The following is a 24,549-nucleotide window of genomic DNA, read 5'->3' on the forward strand; positions in this document are numbered from 1 at the left end:
CCCTAATCTTAGTTTATTAGCTCACACCCTGTGTCAGCCAGGATTCCAGCTGAAAGCAGACAGCACACAGATATGGTATGTCTTCAGAGATTTGGGGGCAAACAAGGCATCTGTGCCTTTACCCATAATAGATACCAAATTCCAAACAACACGTTATTCAGGCTGTCCCTCAGCAAGTATAAAAGTCACAAAGAAAAATGTCAGAGCCAAAAACCACACACTGCCTAGACACCAAAGGCCCCACCACATGGCAAAATTTCAGGAGTACAGAAAAATACCTTCTCTGTGACCACAAACTGTACCCTGAATTTCACAATTCCTCCATCCACTGATGCACAACTTGAAGTGTACGCCTCAACACAAAGGGTCTTATTAAATATGAATGAACAGATGTTTACAGTCAACATTTTCAACAAACATTTATTGATAACCTGCTATTTTCTCTGTGCTAATTATTTAATATTTAGTGGTCAACAAAAGAGGTATATTACCTGCCCTCAAGGACTTTAGACAAGAGACAAAAAATAGACAAACATATAAAGATATGATAACAAATTATGATTCATGTTATGCAGAAAAAGTACAGAATGTTATGAGTGATATTAATCATGGTTAAAAAGAAGTAGTCTGCTTCAGATTTAGTGGTCAGGGAAGACCTTCCTAGCCAAGGCCTGACAAGTCAGTAAGAGCCTTCCAGACATTAAGCTAGGAGAAGGGCTTGATGCAGAATGAATAGCATATGCAAAGCATAAACAAGAAAGAGCTTAGGGTGTAATAGGAATGAATAAAGACCAACATGGCCAAGGCATTGTAACAAGAAAAAGACAGCCTAGGTCACATCAGCTGTGATAAAGAGTCAGGGTTTATTCTGATTGTGATATTTTAAGAGAATGGTGATAATTTAATTTGGGTGTGTTTTTAAAAATATATTTCTGGTTTTGGGGCACAGAAGATATTTGAAAGGTGGGAAGAGTAGTATCTTAGTCCGTTTTGTATTGCTATAAAGGGATACCTGAGGCTGGGTAATTTATAAAGAAAAGAGGTTTATTTGGCTCATGGTTCTGCAGGCTGTAGAAGAAGCATGGCATCAGCATTTGCTTCTGGTAAGGGTGTCAGACTCATGATGAAGTGAGAGGGAGCAGACACGTACAGAGATCACATAGAGAGAGAAGCAAGAAAGAGGGAAGAGGTGCCAGACTTTTTAACCACCAGCTCTTGAGGAAACTAATCGAGTAAGAACTCATGCACTCCCCACCAGGGAAGGTATTAATCTGTTCATGAGTGGAACCACCCCATGACCCAAACATCTCCCATTAGGTCCCACCTCCAACACTGGGAATCAAATTTCAACATCAGATTTTGAAGGGACAAACATCCAAACTGTAGCAAGTAGGCATGAGAGAAGTGGGCTTGAGGGGAAGATAACTCCACCGTATACCCCTCTACACACACACACACACACACACACACACACACACACACACACACTGCACTACCATCCAAGTCTAGAGCCATCAAAGACAATTTATCCCTGCTTCATTCATTTGCCTGAGGTTGGTCACACTTGAAGGAGTGTGAGTAAGACCAGAGGTAGCTCCTTTATTTGTTGTTATTTCTAAGGGTATACTTGGAATCAAACTTGGAGTTAAACACAGAATGCAATGCCAAAGCCACCCATTTAGAAATGAATGAATGAGAGCTGACCAAACAGATACTCCTTTATTATCCGCAAATTAATCTCTGAATATATTTGTGTTGGCTGTTGGAGGGAGAGGAAGGGCTATAAATGCACACAGAATTGGGAAATGGTTTTGACTTTAGCAATTGCCCCATACTCGGTACAACATAAATCATCAATAAAGTGTTTTTCTACTGGGAGATTGTGTTTTCCATATACAAAACTCATAATTTATGTTTATAGAAAACATTTAGACATTGGAATGTTATTTATGTTTTTAATTTGTCTACATCAGTAAATAACATCCCACTTAGCAAGCAGTAACTGGGCAGAGCATTTACTTCTGAAATACAGGGTCCACACCTGTTCTGGCCACCTCCATGCTTGGTGCTGCTGATCCATAAAACCATAAGCAATGGGTTTAATAAATATTTATAGACTCCACGGGGGAATGAGTAAATCCTTATAATCTTTCTATTTACCAGAAGAATTAACCCAATACAGAACTTGCTTCACTGTCTGTTATGCTATTTAATTAACACCATTGGTACCCCTTTGTATTTCATAACTTTTATTTCATGGTAACTATGCACCAATTTGTCATCTTTAATATCATTGTACACTCAATATGGCATTTTTCATATCGCAGCTTTTAATTTATATATTGTATTTTATTATATATACATCAACATTCACTTAGGAAGCCCCTTGGAAAACTGGCTGACACTGATTTCATTTCAAAACCTTTATTTGTGCAAAGCCTGAAAATGTGCAAAATACATTTGAAGCCCTGAGGAGAGCTCTAAGAGTGAACAAGGTTGGAGACCTATTTTCAAAGGCCTTTAAACTGGGAGACAACCCAGTTGGCAACTAAACCCTGTTGAATCTATCCATTAGTACTTCTCCAAACCATCTCCATAGCTACTGACCCAATTCAGACCCTCACCATTACTTAACTGGACTATTGCAATAGTCTCCTGTCACTTTAAAAAGAAAGTTGTCTTTTCTTTCCTCTTGCCTTCACTTAAGACTAAAATATACTTTGAGAAAAGACAATATCATCAATCCAGGGCATAGAGATTTTAATAAATGGGCTTTTGACATGTTACATCATAAATGAACCTTCCAACTTTGTAAGTGGTCCTTTGACAGGATGCATCATGTCAATCTATAGCTCAGAACCTTTACTGATTTAATCCATAATTCATATAGTAATGGATCCTGAAAATTCCATTGCTTCCTCTCCTCTATCAAGGGCAGCTCTGCTAGTACAATTTGAGATTGATCAGTTGGTGCTATGTGGCTCAAACTGCGCGTTGTCCTCCGAATGGACAAACCAGTGGACCCTCACCCAGTGTTTCTCAAACTTAGGTCATTATTGGACAACTTTACTACTTTGGCTATATCCACTTACCTTTTGTACTATTTTCTTCTTAATTTGAAAAAAAAAAATCAAACAATTTCTTAGCTTACTTGTAAAGGTAATTTTATACTATGAGCACAAACAGAAAACCAATTTCAATTGTCCTTTAGAGAAGCTTCTACAATACCATAAAGAACAGAGTTCATTCATGTGGCAACAGCAGAAAGTCTTTCCCACAATTTGAGAAAGACTGAACTAGAAACTCCATCACCTACACCAATCAGGAAGGGAGCTGGGGAATAATAATAGGACATTATAGTTAATTCAACATTGGCTTGACTTAGCATAAATAAAATTAAAATGGGCATGTGACCCGTATATCACGAGGGTCTTCCATGAGTCCCGTGGTAGCTATGCCGGCCAGATCTCCCAGCCGAGGATGGGCTTGAAAGTATTTGTTTCATTGTCTGCTTTTTAATAGAATCAGATGGCTTTCTTGAAAAATTGAAATCCTAAGAGGATCAGGGGATGAATAAGGAGAGAAAAAATGATTTTTGGTGAATAATATTAAAGACATGGGAAAAGAAGGAAAACACGAAGACATGGCAAGGAATCACATAAGTGGAGCATACACAGCCCGAAGACAACTTGGTAGCTCTCCCAGAACAATTTTGGCTTATTATACATGCATTAACCTGGAAATATTAATACTGTTTATACAGAATAAAGGATATAAAAATCTTCTGCAATGTTAACTGTTCTTTAACTGTGTACATCTAAATAAGAACAGAAAATCACTTTTTTTAAAGAGATAGATATTCTTTTGCTTGGAATATCTGGGCAGAATCAGATTAAATTTCAGATGCTATGAATTTTGTTTACTTTTGGTGCTACCGAATTATGTTAAAAGAGGATGTCAATGGTGATAGTAACAAAGATAATAACAATTTCTGTCAGTATATAACTTTACATAACTCCAATTCCTTTTATTGATGTACATCAGACCACTCAACAGAATCTCTAATTTAACCCATATCTCCTCAGCTAGAATAATTTCATTCATGTTTCCTTCTTTTTTTCATTCATTCTTCCATCCATTATATGTTTTGCCCCTCAACTATATTTCCTGTTGGGAATATAGCAGACAAATGCATTCACACACTTCACCTGCCACTCCTCCTGCCAAATGACCTGGAGCATTACATGCCTGAAGCCAGGGTCTTCTTCCAGACACCCACGCTTCCTTCAGACAAATCCATCTACAGTAGAAAAGAAGGGAGGAGTTAGAAGGTGTCACGCTCTGTTCTCCAATCCAATATGGGTACAAGAATGGCTGAACCCTGCCAAACTTAGGACTGGGAACCCAGCTATAGCCTTCTTGTTATTTCTGTCATTTCTGAGCTACATGGTTCACAAAACCAGCACCACGCTATTCATCTTCTTGCTTTCAATTCTGATTGAATTGAATGAGAAGAATCCCAGAGCCCATATAACCACTGCCAGTTCCTTGGCCCCTTCCCATCACTGAAGTCTGTTTGGAGGACATTTTTCAACATAACTCAGAATGACCTTCTAGAAAATAGTGTCTATTGGTAGTAACAAGTTCATTTAAAATGAGGGTGACTTATAGAGCTTAGTTTTGGATTAGCAGTTAAAATGTCTCGTAACACGGTTCATGCTTTTAACTATAGGCCTTGTTTTACCTATAAGGTTGGGGAAAATTTTACAGGAAGCAACTCCAATAATGACATCTAAACAAAAAGAGATATTTTCCATCCTTGTTTCAACCTAAGGAAATGTACTGTCCTGGGATTTCACTTAAGAATATTAATAGTAAAGTGAGTCAATTTTCAGTTATTCCGAAATTGTATATATTTTCAGTCAAATCAAATCAGTGCATGTTTGAGTGCCTACTTCTGGAAGGTACTTAGCTGAGGCAGTGGAAATAACAGTAAGATATATACTAATATATGGTGCCTGCCCTCAGGCTGTTGATAAATAAAATATAGGATGCCAAGTTAAACTTGAATTTCAGATAAGCAACGAATCATTTTTACTATATCTCTTTAGTATAAGTATGTCCTATACAATATCTGGGACATACTTATACTTTAAACGTTGTTCATCATTTAAATGAAATCCAAATTTAACTGAACATCTTGTATTTTTATTTTCTAAATCTGAAAACTCTTCCTAGAGCAGAAGAATCATTTAACAAATAGTTACTAAGTGCCAACTGTGTACTAGTGATACTGTTCTTGAATCAGAAAGGTTAATAAGACAGACAAAAATCTCTGCTTTAATGGACTTTGAGACTAATAATAAATACGAAAATAAAGAGGTAATCATAAATACATGATACGTATTACAAACTTATACTATGGAAAGGGAGCTGTATGGTGAATACTAATGGAGTTGTGAACATCAATACTGTACAACGTGGTCACCTGCGAGATGAAAATTTGCTAGCCAGGAGAGGATTGGAAATAAAGACTTCCAGGCAGCCAACTTCATGCATGAGGGCTGTGATGTAGAATAAGGCTCACTGTACCAAAATTCAGTGTCATACAATCTGCATTTGTTTCCTGTACATTGCAGGACTGCCCTGTACATTATAGCACCTCCGAGTCACTGAGACAGCAAAAAATTTTCCCATATGCTTTCAACTGCAATCACTCACCAGGCCAGGGCTCCCAACCTTCCCCTCTTCCCACAGTGTTAAAGATCACTGCATAGGGGCAAACAAGGCCCCACCACACCAAGCACTGTGGGCCATGCAATGAGTGCTTTAAATGAGTGGCTAAATAAACTCCTCTCAGGAAGTAAGAGAGAAGACTCATAAGAGGAATGAGACTACCTCAGCCCTGATTATTGGCCAAGTTTGTATTCGGGGCAGCAAATGCTCTGAGGCCAGAAGCAGAAGAGCTCACTGTTGACCCCCTGGCTTGGAAAGGTTGTCCCAGAGGATGAGAACTCAAGACTTGAAGGATACGTCCAGGCAAAAAAGATAAGCAGAGAAAACAGAGACCGCTCCCAGTCAGAGGAAATGGTGTCAGCCCAGTCTCATTGGCCCAAAAGAAGAGTGATCTCCCACTTTTCTGGGCTAAACACACCCAAAAAACCTTCTACTCAACACAAAACCATGGCTCAGCATTTAGGTTGACAAGAGTCTTGTTCCCAATAGATACCCAAAGTGAAGAGAGAAAAGTAGAGCCACCTATCCCCGCTCCCCAACAATCTGCCCTTACCCACATGAAGCTGGGAAGCAGACCCTCCATTGCACTACTCTATGAGATGTAAATGGAGAGGTGCCACAAGTCTACTTTAGCAAGTCCAGCGTTAAAAACCCAGATGTATCGAACAGATAAATAGGAAAGAGGGATCTGATTTCGTTTAGATAATGAGCCTAAGAATTTCCAACAGTTTTACTGACACTAGAGAATGGGGCACTCAAGCACCCAGATGACGTCTTCCCTTTGTCCCTGCTGTACCCTGCATACCCTGGCCAGCTCACATCACTTGCTACCGTCCCAAACACATCTTACACCTTACTCATGCTGCTCGCTAGGCCTAGAAGTCCATTTCCCACATGTCTGCCTGGAAGACTCCTATTCATCCTTCAAAGCTCAACTCAGATAGTCCCTTCTCTGTGAAGTCTTCTTTGCTGCTTGAACGCCACCTACTAACACACTATCTGCTGTGACCTGACATGTACACAAGTACACTCCATGGCCTCTTCCTTAGGGCCCAGTATAGTATTTTACACATTTTATACTGAAACATTTACCATACTGTATTACCCAGTTAGCTACTTATTTTCTTCTTCCCTCACTTAACTGTGAGTTCCCTACAGATTAAGACAATTTATCCTTGATCCTGCCTTAATACAAACAAGACATATAGTATGTACTCAACACATACAGGAAGAACGGAAGATGCAATACTCAACACATACAGGAAGAACGGAAGATGCAATACTCAACACATACAGGAAGAACGGAAGATGCAATGGAAGAAAAGAAGGAGAAAATGAAAATGAGGGAAGAATAACTTTCCGATTGAATTTAACATATTATTAAACATTCCAAAATTATTATTGAAGCATAACTTTTAAAGACATGCCTGTTGTTCAAAGGAATGTATAAGTGTATGAATATTATTTTTAATATGCAAGAAATGTATTGTCAATGATTATTCACAAGTCAGGGATTCTCCACTGAGAAATGAGTCTAAGTCAGGAGCTCTGCCATAGATAAGACTATAGAAGGAAAGAGGAAAGTTTCTCTTCCACATGAATTTGGGGAACACATGCACATCTCAACACGCAAAAGAATTGATAAGTCTCTTGAACAAATTCAAATAAAATTAATATTTATGTGTTTAGCAAAATAATTATAACAAATTGTTAAAATTCACAAACTTTATTTTAAATCATTAGGTAGCTGTTTCTGTGATCAATACTGTTTTTAACCTATTTCTGATTTTGTTTTTCCCAGCTAGCTATGATCTACTACTATCAAGACAAGGACATAAAAAAAAAGTAGGCCAGACACTGTGGCTCATGTCTATAATTCCAACACTTCGGGAGGCTGAGGTGGGCAGATTGCTTCCAGCCACAAGTTCGAGACCAGCCTGGGCAACAAAGCGAGACCCTGTCTCTACAAAAGAAAAAAATTAAAATTAGCCAGGCACAGTGGTATGTGCCCGCAGTCCCAGCTACTCAGGAGGCTGAGGTGGGAGGATCACTTGATAGCCCAGGAGTTCAAGGCTGCAGTGAGCTATGATCACTCCACTGCAGTCCAACCTGGGCAACAGAGCAGGACCCTGTCTCTAAACAAATTAAAATTTTAGAAAAAGAAAGAAAACCACAGAAAATGCAGTATAGAATAACTGGCAAAATTTTTTTTTTTTTACCAACTAAATCTTGGGCAGTGCTACAGAAGATAACATAGGGTACACTTCATGAATACAACTACAAAAATAATAATTTCACTTTTTTATGTAGAACAATCAGAAGACGTAAACGATGAGGTAAAAAACGAAGTAACGAAGGGTGCAGTTCAGGGGGTCTTATTAGTGGCTCCGTATTACAATCTAGAAACATCTTTATGTAGCCTAATCATATTGCAGGTCCAGAGGAGATTTACAATCTGATTTGCCACAGAGAAGTCCATGTAATCTTCATCGAGGACTGACACCATTTTATCTTTGCACGATACCCTGTTTCTCACACAAGTAATTCCGTCCTTTCTACATTGTCAGCTCTGACAGGCTGATTTAATCTGCAGGATTCTGAATGCCTCTGACCACTGCAGCGAGTCATTAACCTTGACTCGCATAATTGAATTCAAGGTTGATTGCCTGTGACCCTCTGCGCTGAGGTCTTCTAAATGTACATATTCATTACGGGCAGCCTCGCTAAACGGATTGCACAGGGAAAGCTGTAGCAGTCGGCCTGTTTGGTATGCAGGGGGCGAAGAGGGCACTAATTGCATGTTAGAGCTGAGGATTAGATTATGAAACGAGTGAGAAAATGAAGATAGATCCTCTGACACTGTCAGATTAGGGGCAGCAACGTGAGGGAATATGACATTGAAATTTACAGTGACATTAGGAGAAGGAAAATTAGAAACAAATAGACATTGGACATTTTTTGAAAATCTTCATATTTTCTACCATCACCTAATAAGTAAGAGATGGAGCTAATGTCCGTATCTGTTTTCATTTGCATAATCAGAGCCAAACAGTGGAATTATTTTAAGTAGCTTTTTTGAAGACTAGGAAATCACATTATGGTCATCATAATACCACACATTATGCAATATCTAGGCCATGTTTAAATAATTGGCTTTACACACGAGATGCCATTTTGAGTTGCCAAGAAAAGATATTCATACAACTTCAGTAAGCCCTAAGAATATGCAAATGTTTGTGTTCAAAATTATTGTAAACAATTCTGCCAACCAATACTATAGGATGCAATTTTGGTGAACCAGCTTATAAAATTATCAGCTTTTCTACTTTTTTATTGATTTTGTGTCAGTTCATTGTTAAAACAAGTGCTTACTTTTCACATCAGGCAAGTATTCCAGCACAAGCAGATGCTCAAGTTAATAGCAAACAGTTCTACTACAAATCACTTCCATTTTCTAAAAGGAAATGTCCACACTGCTACAAATGCAACAACAAATGACTTGACCAGAAGTGAGGTTGTGTATAAATTTCAGGGACCTTTTTCTTTCCCATTTAGGAGTGGGATACTACTTGAGCAACCTTTTCTTGTACTTTTGCCAATTGTGTTATGATTTACTTTAAAGGAAAATGACAGCCTATCTTTCTGACAACGAAAAACATACAAAATTTAATGACATAGGATGTTTAAAAACAAAACACTAACGCCCCTGGTGTTCAGTGACAGCTAGAAATGAGTGTTACATTGGTTAAAAGTTAGGCTCTATTTCTAGAGAAAGCAAGTTCAGTTTTATTTTGTTTTGCTTTTGCTTGGTTTTTAAAACAAGCCCATAGAATGGTTCCTGTGGTACTACAAGATAACACTCCAGAAATGTTCCATGGCATTTTTATAATAAATGGTTAACTTGGCTTGCATTGATCTTTAAGAACAAAATTTATTTTTGCTACTTTAAAAAGCTCTAAATGGAAGAAGTAACTTCCTAAGAATTATGCCTTGCTCAGAAATCTCTATTCTGTGTAAGAAATAAACTCATGAATCAAGATTTACAGCAAAAAGAAAGAATTGTGGATGACTTCAGTGCCTGAGGACATTCATGCTTTTGAGAGACTGCATAGACAGTCTTCAATTCACCTTCCTGAGACATTTAAATGATTACCAATAGTTGTATTTATACCCGTCATCCAAATCTATTATGTACATAATTAAGTTAACTTTGAAATGAACCAACATTATGTTTTCCTTTAATCAAAGGAAATAAGGAGCACTGGAGTTCATGCTAGACAAATGTCAAGATCTAAGTTCCAATACCAACTCTGTTATTTTTTGGCTGTGTATCGCTGGGCCAATCACTTGCCATTTCAGATTGGTCTACCTGACAAGGTTTTTATGAAAATAGCTGCAAAATATTACATAATTTGGTACAATTAGGATTACCAAAACTGCTTCAGTTATCTCTTGTTGCCTAACAAGCAACCCCAAAATGCAGTGGCTTAACACCACAATGATTTGTCACCATGCAGGATTCTGCAAGGTGGCGGTTTGAGCATTTCTCCTGCTGATCTTGCCTGGGATCATTCCTGAGGCTACTATCATCTCTCTGATGGCTTGACTGAGATAGGGGGTCTAATATGGCCCTATTTACATGTCTGGCAGTTGGTGCCAACTGTTAACAAGGATTCTAGTCTATTCCTCAGTTTTTCTGACAACAAAAAATATGCAAAACTTAATGGCATCAGATGATTAAAAACAAAAACACAAAAGCCCTTGGTGTTCAATGACAGCTAGTCTAGTCTCTCATCCTCTAATAAACCAAAATGGACTTCTTTGCATCATCTCAGGGTTTCAAGATGGTGAGAACAGATACCAAAACTCTGCTTATGGCATAGACTCTGGAGCACACAACATACATCACTTCCACCATACTCTATTGGTCAAACAAAGGCCCAAAGCCAGCCCAGATTCAAGGGAGTAGAGAAATAGATTCCACATCATGGTGACAGAAGAGTCAAAGTTCCATAGGAAAGGGGCATAGACCCAGGGAGGCCTGATTCACTGAGAACTGTAATTATAACAATCTATCCACTAAAATATGTATAGTCAGGATTAATGTAAAAGAAAACACACTAATTCATTGATATTTAATTTGTGCTTTTTGGTACTGCCAAAATGGAAATTCCTTGCCATCTTCCTCTTCCTTTGATGACTCATTTAGTGTGTGAATGGTTGGCCTGCAGTTGTGACCCACAGGGCTTGATCCTAGTTCTGATTCTGACAGGTGTCTATGGAAGCCAATATAAATGCCCCTCCAACAGATTTGCCACCAGCATTTGGCACTACACAGTGGCACAATAATTAAGCATACTTAGCTCTATTTAAGTCTCAAAGCATGGATTTAAATCCCAACTCTGTCAATTACTAGCTAGATAGCTTTGATTAAGTTACTTACTCTCTCTAATCTCAGTATCCCCATTTGTAAAAGGGAACCAATAATAGTAACTACCTCATAGAGTTGTGGTACAGATTAAATTAACATAAGTCTTGTAAAGTACCTAGTGTCATGCCCAACACACTACATGCTATGCATGATAGTTGTTATTTGCAGTATTTATCTGTATCTGAACTCAGGATGGAGCACCATACTGAAGAACCAGGCTTGTCAGTTCATTATCCAAGGATCTGAGATACAACCTGAGTTATTTATGTCATAATTAAAAATATTTTTTACCTGTCTGTTAATACTAATCAGTTAATAACAACGATATAAAAACAGAGCTCTCTCATCTCTGAGTCTGCCCTAAAGCCAAAGGTGTTGAAAGACAGCTGACCCCCCGTTTTTGTTTCTGACCACATCAGACACAGTGGGCAGCTTTTGTTCTCCTTTCTTTCAATTAGGAAATGTGCATGTGTCCCAATGGAAAAATAATATTAGCTCTGTACTTGTCCAACTAACAGTTTAGACCATCCACATTCTCTTCTGTCCTGCTTGGAGAGTTGCATCTTCACCATATTGATCACCCATCATGATTGTTTGCTATTCAACTTCCTGCCAAGGCAGAATAAAAAATGAGAAAGTGTTTTACAAATTCTAAAGCACTGTATACACATAAGGCATGTTACTATTATTATTTTTATTGTTATTACTATATATGATTTAAGACAGCCTCATCTTCTTAAACAGGGAAAAATCCTGGGTTACCATTTTACCCACATGGCCACAATATCTACCACACTATGTTTGGAAAAATAAGTCATCCTTAATGCCAATGTCAACAAGTCTCATGAATATAAAGGAACCAGAAAAATACTTATGAAAAGCAATTTGGAAGATTTTTAGGTTCTAAAGTTAATTGAAGTGACCATATATGGATCATGTGTTAGTTTTCCCTTAACAGCCATAGTACAGCTACTGAGATTCAATAAATGTTAATGGCATTTAAGGCAGCAAACAAAGAAGGTCTGATGTCTATCTGGATTAAATAATGCCAAATAATGACTTATCCAGCACCTACTGTGAACTCAAAGAAACCCAGAGCACCTTATAATATGTGTTCAGGACCGGGTCCCCCACAACTAGCCTCAACCACTAGCCTGGGATGTCTTGGAGAATAAAATATTTATGTGCACTCTCTCTCCAAAGAAGTCCTCTGTTTTCTTCTGTGGCTACCCACAACCGTACCTCCACACCAATCCTTGTTGCCTGAAGAAAAGTCAACTTGAGGCAGATCCCCCTACAGCACTGAAATATTCTGGCTGGTATAGTTGTTGTTGTTCCTATTTGCTTTTCGTTTGTTTATTTACATTGCTTGGGAGACAAGAAGGGTGAGGCAGAAGCCAGAAGTTAAACAGGTAACGGCCAAGTATATGGAGGGTTAAATTCAACAAAAAAGAAAAACAACTAGTTTTTATGCCTTTGACCATAAATGACTTCTCCCCTCTATATCTCTTCCAAGGAAGTTTGCATTTGGGAAAATTAAGGGAAAACAGGATTTTTCTCAGAATCACTGCATTACCATGTCAGCCAGGGAGTGATAAGTTATGAGCTAGAGTACAAGGTCCCTGCTCCTCAGTAATTTACATTCTTTCAGAAAAGCAGGACATCAAGGATTAAATAGTCCCTAGGGTGGCATGCGATGAGGGCCAATGGGTGGGACAGACAGCAAATGCTACAGGCGACCTGTGGAAGGATAGCAGCATTATCTAGGAAGTGGTGGGAAAGCTAAGTAGATGGGTCTTGAACCAGGCTTTGAAACAAGGGCAGGACATGGGTGACCCCAGAGGAGGAGTGGGCTTCCCACACACACAAAAATAAACTGCATATGTTTATATTTGCAAAACTGTGAGGTTAGTTGCCCTAGAACAGAATTTTTAGGGAATAATAATAGGATGTGAGATACTTGTTAGTCATACTGAGGTATAATTGATACATTTTTAAATTTCAAACATTTAGTGTATACATTTTGATGAGTTTGAGTATACTCGTATGCCTGTGACACCACTACAACCAAGGTACTACACATGAGATGTCATTTTTTAAAAACATCTTACATTTGTGCTTTTCTAAGGTGTTTAAATCATATTATGTCATTTGATCCTCATGACCCTTTGCAACAGATAAGAGATAACACTAAGAGAACAGATGATGTGTGCAAAGTTACCAGCTAGCAAAAAGCAGAGACAGAACAAGAATCTAGATTTTTGGCTCCCTTGGTCATAAGGATGACGTGAGGATTAAATGGGATAATATGTAAGGAGCTAAGAACAGTTCCTGGCACATAGTAAGACCTCAATGAATGTGAATGTTAGCTATTATTACTACTTTAATCATCATCATTATTATTACAGTGAAGAGTTTGGACTCTGCCCTCTAAGCCCATGTTTCCTAAACTTCATTTTGTCTTGCCTTCTTCACTTTGTCCCTCTGCCTTATTAGGATGCTTTCAGCTGCAAGTAGCAGAAAACAAACCAAAAAAAGGGCATTTGTGCGCTCAAGTATCTGAAAATTTCAAAGCAATGGTTTGAGCTGGCCCCTGACTCCCTTTGTCTGCTGTTGTCCAGGTTCTGACTTCCTTGGTATGTCTACTTGATCCTGAGGACAGCTTTTCTGTTTTGTGGGGAAAAACAAAAACAGCTCCGTCTCTCCAAAGACTTCCTATCCACACACAAAACTGTCCAGAAGGAATGAGAGGGTTGCTTCCTTCTATCACTGAGTAAAGTCCAGAGTTTTACTCTGATTGGACCATCTTAGGTTCTGTGCCCATACCTGGGCCAATCACTGTGGCAAGGGGTTGGCAGCCCACTAATGGGCTTAGGTCATTCAGGATCCTTTTCTGGCCTGCCTCATCAGCATGGCTGCTGCAGGATGGGAGAGGTGGAAGAGTGCTAGGGATACACAGCAAAATTCCTCCACACCATGGAACCACTTATGATATCACTTAATTAATTTTTTTTCTTTAAAAGAACTCCCTTTTTAAAATTATTCCCTCATTCTAAGCCTTAATAGCTGTCAAATCACAGGTGTGTGTAACAGCTGTTTTTTGTTTAAAATAAATGCATAAGTATAAAAATGTAAAAATTGTTAATCCACTGCAAATATCATCCCACTTATATCACTGCTGAAGGCTTCTATTCTGAGTTCAGTATTTAGATCTCCATTCCAGAACTCTCTAATCTTTAGGTCATATTAATATCCATAGCCAGTTTTTTTCCATTCTTTTCAAGTGACATTGTCTATGCCCTGTCTGACTGCAATGGAAAAAATTAAAACCCCATCACACTGCAAAGCCAGCATAACTGTTGCCTTTGACTTTGCAAAACAAAGGGAACAAAACAAAATAAAACACCCATTACATCATAAAGCCAACATAACTGTTTCCTGGTTGACTTTGCATCCAGAGAGGCCTATGGCTGGAAAGGGCTGGAGTCACTGGCAGAACCTCAAACCTCAGCCTGCAAACACCATGTCCTGTAAAAAGGCAGTCTTGGCTGGTGTTGGTTTATGGTTCCAGTCTTCTAATGCAAGCATTTCATTGGAAATGACTGCTGGTGAAGATGACTTCAGGAAAGACAGGGAGAAAAATTGAAATATCTGGGCCTGAGGAAATTCTAAAACCAGTACACCCATGTCATAAACTCTCCTATCAAAAAGCTATAATTTCATAAATAATCATAAGAGCCCAAGATAAGAATAAGGAGCCCAGGAATTAAATTTACATCATTCATCTGGGTAATGGAATCTCTAGTTAGCCCCTCTTTCTCTTAGTAGCTGCCAGTTTTCTACTGGCATGAGTTTTCCAAACCAAGCAGGCAGCCACAGCCCCACACAGACAGTACTTTTTTTGGACCACTAAGAAATGCTTTTTTGCTAAGGATACGAGCAATTAAATCTATATCAAAGGGATAAGATTGTCAAACCCAGCCCTTACACCCCAGGAAAGGGCAGATATGCCAGCCTTACCCTAGAGGAAAAGCTTGCTTGGTTTTCTTGGTGAACCAAACTCTAGTCTTAGAATCAAGAAGGAGTATCCTGGCTCTGCTGCTTATGGGTCATTGGTATTTCAGCTTGCCTACGGGAGGTTCACAGGTTCTGTTTGTCAAACAGGATTTGGTATCTTCTCGGTGAATGCAGTTTAAATTGAGCTATCAATGAAGAATCTTAAATAGATGATGAGGCAGGTTCATTTTATTGTTGAAGACTAAAACCAAAAGTTTTTGCAGAAATGTGTGAAAAGATTTCTTAACAAAACAATCCAAAAGCTGGCAATTTGAAAAGATGGCAATATATTAAACCACCTCCCTGTTGTGTGCACATACATGTGCCAGTTGCCAATTACTCTCTCATAACCACCCACATATCCTGGTCAGGAACGACCCTCACCAACATCCCCCTGGGATAGCAGTCAGGGCATCTTCCTTGTCTCCCAACCTCTGGTTCCACTCCACCCCATGCCAGCCTCCCTACTGCTTTCAATGGAATCTTTCTAAAGTGTAAATATGATATAGTCCCTACCCTGCTTAAAACCCTAAGTGAGTCCAATAGCTTCCAGAGAATGTGCAAATTTCTTTGCCTGACACCAACCCTTTTGTGATGTCAATTGCTGGTCACCACTCATCTCCCACCACTTACCTGCCCCTGACTCAATCATGCTTCCTTTTTGCCACAAGAACTGCATAAAGTGATATCATATTTTTAGGTATACATCCTCTGCACCTGCTATCCTCTGCCAACTAATTCCTATTTGTGTTTTAAAACTTAACTTCAAGAAACCATCACATACACACACACAAGGCTGGTTTGGATTCCTCTTCTTAGTGACTCCTCACACCTTCTGCATGTTTGATCTTGGTACCTACCATAATGTCCCATAATCGTTGACATATTCTCCTTCTTTTTTGTTAAACTGTGAGCTCTTTGAAGGAAGACATTTTGCTCCATTTGACTTAGAAGCTTAGTATCTGGCCTACCCCACCAGTATCTCGCATCTAGGTATTCAATAGATGTGGCTCCTGATTTAACCAGTATTTTATAGAGTGCTGGTTCAAGGAACTTGATTGCTGATTTAAATATATTATTTAGTAAGAGTTTGCTACCGCTTCCTAAATATGAGGTGCCATTTTTATCAGCCATTCTTCACTTTTTAAAAAGTGGGAAACATTTATTCCATATTGAAAGACAAAAATCTTACTGTAACATCCACATACGGTGGAGTTTTACCCTTAATAGAAATCCAAAAAATGCCTAAGACGGCCATAAATATTTACCTCTAAGCCTGAGGACTTATAAAGTGATAGTTAATGTCACATAAATTAGAAGAAGACATTTTAGTGACTTCTTGGGGCTCACAATTAGGACAAACACTGGATCATAAAATACAACTCACAGCGCTTGAAACTGCTCGAATTAGTCTCTTCAGATCCAAAGCTTTTTGTTCAAAAAAATGCTAGGATAAAGCACTTTGAGCTCTTAGGATGAAAAGAACTTTAGAACTGCAAAGCATTGTTTGGAGTCTCCTGTAGTTTTGTTATGCTATTGCTGCCATATGATTCCACTTTGGACTAGTATCTGTCCCATCTTTCACGAATCTGGCATTGCTCCTTTTCTAGCCTCCAGTCCTTGGAGAGGCTCTGAGGTCTCCCCAGCGGGCCTCCTTCTAGAGCCACTTGATGCTCCAGGCCAAGATGGTTCCGGTATCAGCCTTGAAGTGCAGCCCTACACCTGTAAGACATCTGTAGGCAATGCCTTTTACTCTTCATCATCATTTTATTTTGTCTACAGAAAAAAGTAAGTGCAGTGAGTGGTTTGGGGGATTTTTTTTATTTAAAAAAACTTTTAAATCTTTTCTGTGGTAGAAAATGCTGTTCACGGTTTTTATCTCTTTGTGATTCTCCCAAATCTAAGCCATCAAGTCTCCTTTGGAAAACAACTGCTCTTAATACCTGCAGGATTTTCTTCAGTGGGAGTTAAGGTCAAAATCTGAATTCTAAATACAGAAAATCACCAGGTCAATGAATTCTCAATGATATGTGGCATTTTCAGTCTCTGTTTCATCTGATCCCATTCACACAACTTATTCATATATTCATTCACTCAACAAAGATTTATTGGGCAGAAGTGTTGAGGAATAGTGTGTTGTGGGTTGTTGATACCCAGAGGAATGGCACCCTTCCTGACCTGAATCAGCTTAAGGCTTATTGTAGAAACAGACAAGCACGCAATTACAACGTAACATTCTTCTTGACAACAGAGGGGGCAGTTGGTATCATTGGAGCCAAAGTAGAGGACTGAACTTTTGAGACAGGCAATAGATTTCTAGAGGAAAGGGATCAGTTCAATGTTTGGGAGGGAAAAGTGTGATGATTAAAGGGCAAACAAGAAGCTGGGCATGAGAAGGGTAGAAAGGGCAAACAAAAGGGAAAAAAAGAGAACATTGCAAAGGTTCAAGGGTGGAAGGTTTCAAGTAGCTCTGCATTGCTAAGACAGCATGGCAGTAATGATGCTGGCAGTTATGGGTCAGGGAAAAAAGTGTTTGATAGGTCATACTAAGGAGCTCCAATTCTCTCTGGGAGGTGATAGAAAACACTGGAGAATTTTGAGCTTGAAAAGGACCCAATGAGATCTTTATGATAGAAACATCACTCTGATGGCTAAGTATAGGTGAATCAGAAGCAGGTAAATTAAAGGCACAAAGTCAGGGCGGGAGCTATAGCAATAGCCCATGAAACAGGAGACAAGAGTTGGAACCAAGGCAGCCACCATGGGATTAGAAAAGAGAGTCAGGAATAGAGAGAGATCTGGGATGTAAAAATGGCAGGATCTGGCCAGGTGCAGTGGCTCACGCCTGCAATCCCAGCACTTTGGGAGGCTGAGACAGGTGGATCCCCTGAGGTCAGGAGTTCGAGACCAGTGTGGCCAATATGGTGAAACCCCATCTCTACTAAAAATACAAAAATTAGCTAGGCATGGTGGCGGGCACCTGTAGTCTCAGCTACTCTGGAGGCTGAGGCAGGAGAATTGCTGGAACCCAGGAGGCAGAGGTTGCAGTGAGCTGAGATCACACCATTGCACTCTAGCCTGGGCGACAACAGTGAGACTGTCTCAAAAAAAAAGAAAGGAGGGGGAGCTGTATCTTGTGGTGGAATAGATGTGGGAACTCAGAAGAGAATGAAAAGAAGACTGCAAAATGAAAATATGCAGTTTTTACATGACTGCAAAAGACAGAAAGCAGCTATGCAAGGGTGTTGGTTAACATCACCTATTCCTGGCAAACTCTGGGAGAAGAAATTTAGGAGGAGAAAGTGGGTCTCAGCCTTCCTCTTCTTTACAGGAGATGTCATTTCTTGAATCCTTTCCTGGTTTCACAAATACCAGGATTCAGCACCTGCGCTTACCACAACCCAGATCAACACATTCATCTATGAATCTATCGTCTATTATTTTACTAACAAATGATGCATAATTTTTTGTCAGTAGTTCCATGCTCTGCAATGTCAACTCAGTTTGATTTGAGTTCTTTTACCTCCCAGTTCTCTTTATTACAAGATACTGTTAAGAATTAGGTACCCATAGAAATGTTTTCTAGTGTCTAAAGATGGCCATCTTGTCATTGTTTTTAAAAATACACATCAGGCCGGGCGTGGTGGCTCACGCCTGTAATCCCAGCACTTTGGGAGGCCGAGGCGGGTAGATCACCAGGTCAGGAGATCGAGACCATCCTGGCTAACACGGTGAAACCCCGTCTCTACTAAAAACACAAAAAATTAACCGGGCCTAGTGGTGGGCAACTATAGTCCCACTTACTCGAGAGGCTGAGGCAGGAGAATGGTGTGAACCTGGGAGGCGGAGTTTGCAGTGAGTCGAGATCATGCCACTGCACTCCAGCCTGGGTGACAGAGCGAGACTCCGTCTCAAAAAAAAACAAAAAAAAAAAAACACACATCATTCTTTTCATCCTCATTAATCAGCATGAGTTAGCTTTATTTTACACCAACCTACATAAAGACATGGGCAATCTTACAAAGTTTTTGTGCTCTTAAATCCTTGACATAATTTAGAAAGTTTGTTTTTTTCCAGTGTAATGACTTTTAAAATTGTGATAACACAGTTAGGAATGTTACTTGTGCTTTGCACTCTTTTGTAACACTCTTTTATATGAGAAATCAAAGCTATTTGATGCCAGGATTTCTGTTTCCTTGATCTCCCTAAAAGAAATAAGTGTGCTAATAAAGATGTTTTCTTTTTTAGTATAATTTAAAATTTTTTTAGTCATAAATGATGGCAAAATATATGCATTAAATAAAGCTGATGACACACTAATTTTAAACCTACTGAGAGTAGAAACAAGGTACAAATATTGTAAGTAATGTGTTTACGGACAAGCCTAGAATCACGGCAGCATATTGAGTTAGGTATAGAAACCCTAGAGCTTAAAGCATTGTAGCAATTCAGCTAGCACCCATCAAAATTCCTTTTTATACTCTAGAAGATTCGCAATTGCAAGGAATATGCATAAATTTAGGAAGAGATGCCCAATTTCAATCCAGATGAAAAATATTTTTCTTGAAATTAGGCCTATAAGAATATTTTAAAATTTTACTTTGCTTTAAGCCGACTAAAACACATGCTAACTTTAATTTGTGTTTTTATACAAATAGTTTTGGGCACATAAATAGCATAATTTTACATTGGCAAATCCTCTCTGTATTATTTAATAATTTATTATCTTGAAGGTATTTTTCAGCTCTTACACTTAAAAAAAAGTTTTTTAAAGGGTAATTCTACCTTCTATACAAAAGAAACGCTTTCTATTTATAAGTCTGTTACCTAGAGGCACAATTAAAATGGAAACATTAAATAGAAATAAAACATAATTCTTCAGTTCTTTTCATCCACCAGCTGGCTCATTTCATAGACTCCCTCTTCGGTGAGTTCCAAATACATTAGTAGTTAGTTGATTACCTATTTGCATATCCTTCAAATTATAAAATTTAACTGTCTAAGTTCTAATTCAGGTAATCCTAAATGTTTGCATATTACAAACAAAGCTTTTTTGTGTCAGTGAGCTGTAGCTTTAGACCAAGTTCCTTAATCAATGTTTTCTTCAGATACATCTTTACATTCCCCAGCCTTTAAGAATTTCTTCACCAAGCCCTCCTGTTCTCTCTCTGGAGTGAGCCTGCATTAAAAATACACCAGTCACTAAAAGTTTCCTTGTTAGGATCTCAAAGATGCCTTTGAATTGTTAGGAGTGAACTTAAAATTAAAATTTCCCTTTTTTTGACTAAGGAAGACTAATACAGATTACTTTCATTTATTTTTATTCTTAGGCACCTTGAGGTACCTCTGAGTGAAGTTGCACTGAATTGATTCAAATATGTAGTGTTGTGATAGCTGGTTATGATTTTCTGATGTTTTTCTGCAACTCTAACCATATGTAATTTTGAATTAAATGAAAGTTAAGTACTAAAACGTTTTGCCCAAAGGGAATTCGGATTCTCAATGTGCTTTTAATAACTGTTTGTAAAACATTTAAGAAAATCTATGGCAACACATTTAGGAAAAAAATCAAATTACTATTGCCTGAAGATGTTATTCCAGTGTCTCAACTTTATGAAACATCCTGTGTGGCCCAATTGTTGAACTAATCCAGTCAGTAATACTTTAGAACATATTGTACATGTAGGACCTGAATTTAATTTGTATAATATTTTTAATAATAAACCTTTAAAATGCTTTAAAACTCAGTGAAATTATTGTGGACAGTGCAAAAGAAGTCTCATCAAATGTTTCTGAAAAATTGCAAATACAGTCTAATTAGAAAGCATTAAAATAAATTAGTGGAATCAGACTTAAAACTATTATACCACCGCTTCTTTTAAAAACAAAAGTATTAGAAGTCTCAAGAGTTCTGCAAAATCTAAAATAAAAGGTCAAGGTGTACCCAAGACATAAGATAAACAAATACAACCTTCAATGGAAATGGAAACGGTGGGAGAGGGATTTCCAGAAGGCTAGTTGGTTGTGTAGACTTTTCTTCTTACGGTACAATTTGAAAAATGAACTCAAGTTGAAATGTGACCTGAATTTCCATTTTCTCTCACACACAGAAATGGCTATGTACCTAATTTGAGAAAAATTCAAACCATAACCTACAATGTACATCTCAGAATCTGTGCTAAATGCGAATACTGGAATCACCTTTCATCCGGAAAGATGGTGTCCTTGAACCTAACCAGGCGATAATGAGCTTTCTTTTTCTCACATTTGTAATCTCTCACCCAAAGCATCATTAGAATACAACCATCCCATAATACAGTCGAAGTCATTTCTTTTACTACTTGTTCATGTTTTTATTTCCCTCTGTGGCCATGAAAGCAATTACAGAAACTTGTAAAATTTGTAATCCATTTCTATCAAGAAACAAGTGAATTACAATGATTTAAAACAGAATGGCAGATAAAGGCTTTACTCTGAAAAGATCAGATTTTTTAAGTAACTGGTATGTCAGAACCATCTCCAGTGAGGATATGACCAGAATTTTTATCCATCACTCATTAAAGTACAGCATTGTGTGACTTTAGAAGCCCTGACCGCACTGCATCCTTATTTAAGGGATTATTAATAAATGATGGAAAATATGGGTGTTCTCTTTGCACTTCACACATTTCTGTATTATTTGGATGTTTTTTAACAACAAGAATAGATTAAATCAATTTGATTGGAGCTTCTTTACCTGATGGTTACATAACACTTTCAAGTGTTTGTTGTGACTAAGCATCGATGATCGTTGTGGAAAATGGATTGACAGATACTTGCAGGTTCACTATACTATTCCCTCTGATTTTATGGATTATGGATTATTTGACAATACCCAAAACAAAAAGTTTTTCAAATAATGTATCATTTTAGTAATTTACAATACGAGGTTTTGCGGAAATAGGTTTTCTGTTATCTGCACAAGTTTGTAATTTAATAGCATAGAAGTTGTCAATCTCAATTCCTTACTTTATTTTAGAAATTGAAGCTTGTATAAAAAGCTTCCTTCACATACTCTGCACAGAAGAAAAAATCAATAATGCAATAATAAAAAAAAACTCCAAATAAAGTTATTTACAAATATTGACATTTAATTGACCTGAAGCAGGAGTCCAAATGATATATGCTGAGGTTGAATTAAACTACCACCCAAGATTTTTTAAAAACTACTATTTCTTAAAATGGGCCACTTGGGGTGTAATTCTCCTTTCAACCATAAAATGTCGACGTCCTTGGATTTTTTTAAATACTTACCACATTTAATAACAAAAAAGAAAAACTAACATTTCCCGAGTGCCCAATATCTAAGGGGTGTGATAAGTGCTTTGCAAGCATTATCTCTTTTAATTCTCATAAAACCTTGGGGTAGGTACTTGTGCTCATTTTACAGAGAAGAAAACTAAAGTTAAAGGAGGATTACAACAGAGGATCCCCCAGTGGACTCGTGACAGGGTTGGGATTTGCTGCTAGGCAGCCTGGCACCAGAACCTATACTCTTGGCCCAATCTCTGATCAACAGAGGAAATATAAGATTAAAATATACCCAAATTGTGTGTGGTAAAGTAAGGCCACACAACTTAAAAAAAAAATTGCTGAAAACAAATAATTAGTAGATATGAAAGTGCTCTGAAATGTATCATTTGAAAGTACTTCTTGGTGAATTATCCCATTGATCCTGATAACATGATTAGTTTGAGCCTCCATATTATAGCCAAAGAGGCCCAAGCTGAGAACAGACTGGTTTATAAATACGCATTAAGAACAGAGCCTGAGCCAGGCACAGTGGCTCACGCCTATAATCTCAGCACTTTGGGAGGCCAAGGTAGGTGGATCACTTGAGGCCAGGAGATTGAGACCAGCCTGGCCAACATGGCGAAACTCCATCTCTACTAAAAATACAAAAATTAGCCAGGTGTGGTGGTGGGCACCTGTAATCCAGCTACTCAGGAGGCTGAAGCAGGAGAATCACTTCAACCCAGGAGGTGGAGTTGCAGTGAGGTCAGAGCCAAGATCACGCTACTGCATTCCAGCCTGGGCAACAGAGAGAGACTCTGTCTCAAAAAAAAAAAAAAAAAAAAAAAAAAAAAGGCCTGATTCTTCACCTCAATCTGAGTCCAAATCAAGATCTAATTCTACAACTTCCCAGCTACCTCTAGAGCATGACCTTCAGGGTGCACTTTTTTAAATTTTGTATTATAATTATTTGGGCCTGCTTTTCCCATATTTTTATAACCCCAAATGCTGAAATTTGAAAAATCTATTTTGAGGACAGGAAAGAAAGCCTTTAACCATTTACGCACTTCCAAGGTCATTTGAGGTTCTGGTTTAAATGACCTCCAGGGAACTGGGACTAGGGCATCACTTTAAAGCTCAGTAAGTGCATCAAGGGTGGAGAATCCCTGTCCCTATAGGATCGCTGGAACATAGCCTGCAAAGCTGAATCAAGTTAAGTTCAGCCACCATGTAGAACACTGAGAAAGTCAGCTTTATAGGCACATGCCTTAGGCTGAGAGGAAAAAGCAGTTAGGGAAGAAAAACAAAGGAGCAGTACACTAGCAAAGGTAAATCTGCCCTTACAACTAAGAGAATACACAAAATCCTCCAATTCCTTCACTCTGTGGAGGGTGTGAATGAGAGGGTTAGTATTTCTAGGTGCTTGGGGGAAAATGCTTACAGGTGTGACTGTAATTTTATTTAACCCTCACTATTGAGACATTTCTAAACAGATATACTTCCTGGCCCTAAAAGCTGCTTGTTCTACTCTGCTATTAGTGCAACTACAGTATCTGTAAGAAAAAATTAGAGCATTTTTAGGAAAATCCAATTGAACGGATTGCCAAAGGGGATTACTCTTTGAATCCATACCAGCACCATTTCTTGATTTGTCTACTAAGAATTTGTTAGCGATGAGATTTTATATAAGTGAATATATCTATAGTACTAGCCACCAGCTAAAGGTACAAGTTGGGAAGAAAAGAATAAGGTACGCACGTTGTGCACATGTACCCTAGAACTTAAAGTATAATAATAATAAAAGAATAAGGTAAAAAGGAAAAAGAGGGGCCTTGAAAAGGAGAGGAAGGTGTACCTCACACCCGCTAAGATGACAAATAATCAAAAAGATGGACACACCAAGTGCTGATGAGGATATGAAGAAACTGGAACCTTCATACATTGCGGGTGGGAATAGAAAATGGTACAGGCATTTTAGAAAACACTTGATGGTTTTTTTTTTAAGTTAAAAATATGCTTGCCATGTGATCCAACAATTCCACTCCTCGAAATAT

Source organism: Macaca mulatta, chromosome 2 (genome assembly GCF_049350105.2).
Source record: "Macaca mulatta isolate MMU2019108-1 chromosome 2, T2T-MMU8v2.0, whole genome shotgun sequence".
NCBI classification, from domain to species: domain Eukaryota; kingdom Metazoa; phylum Chordata; class Mammalia; order Primates; family Cercopithecidae; genus Macaca; species Macaca mulatta.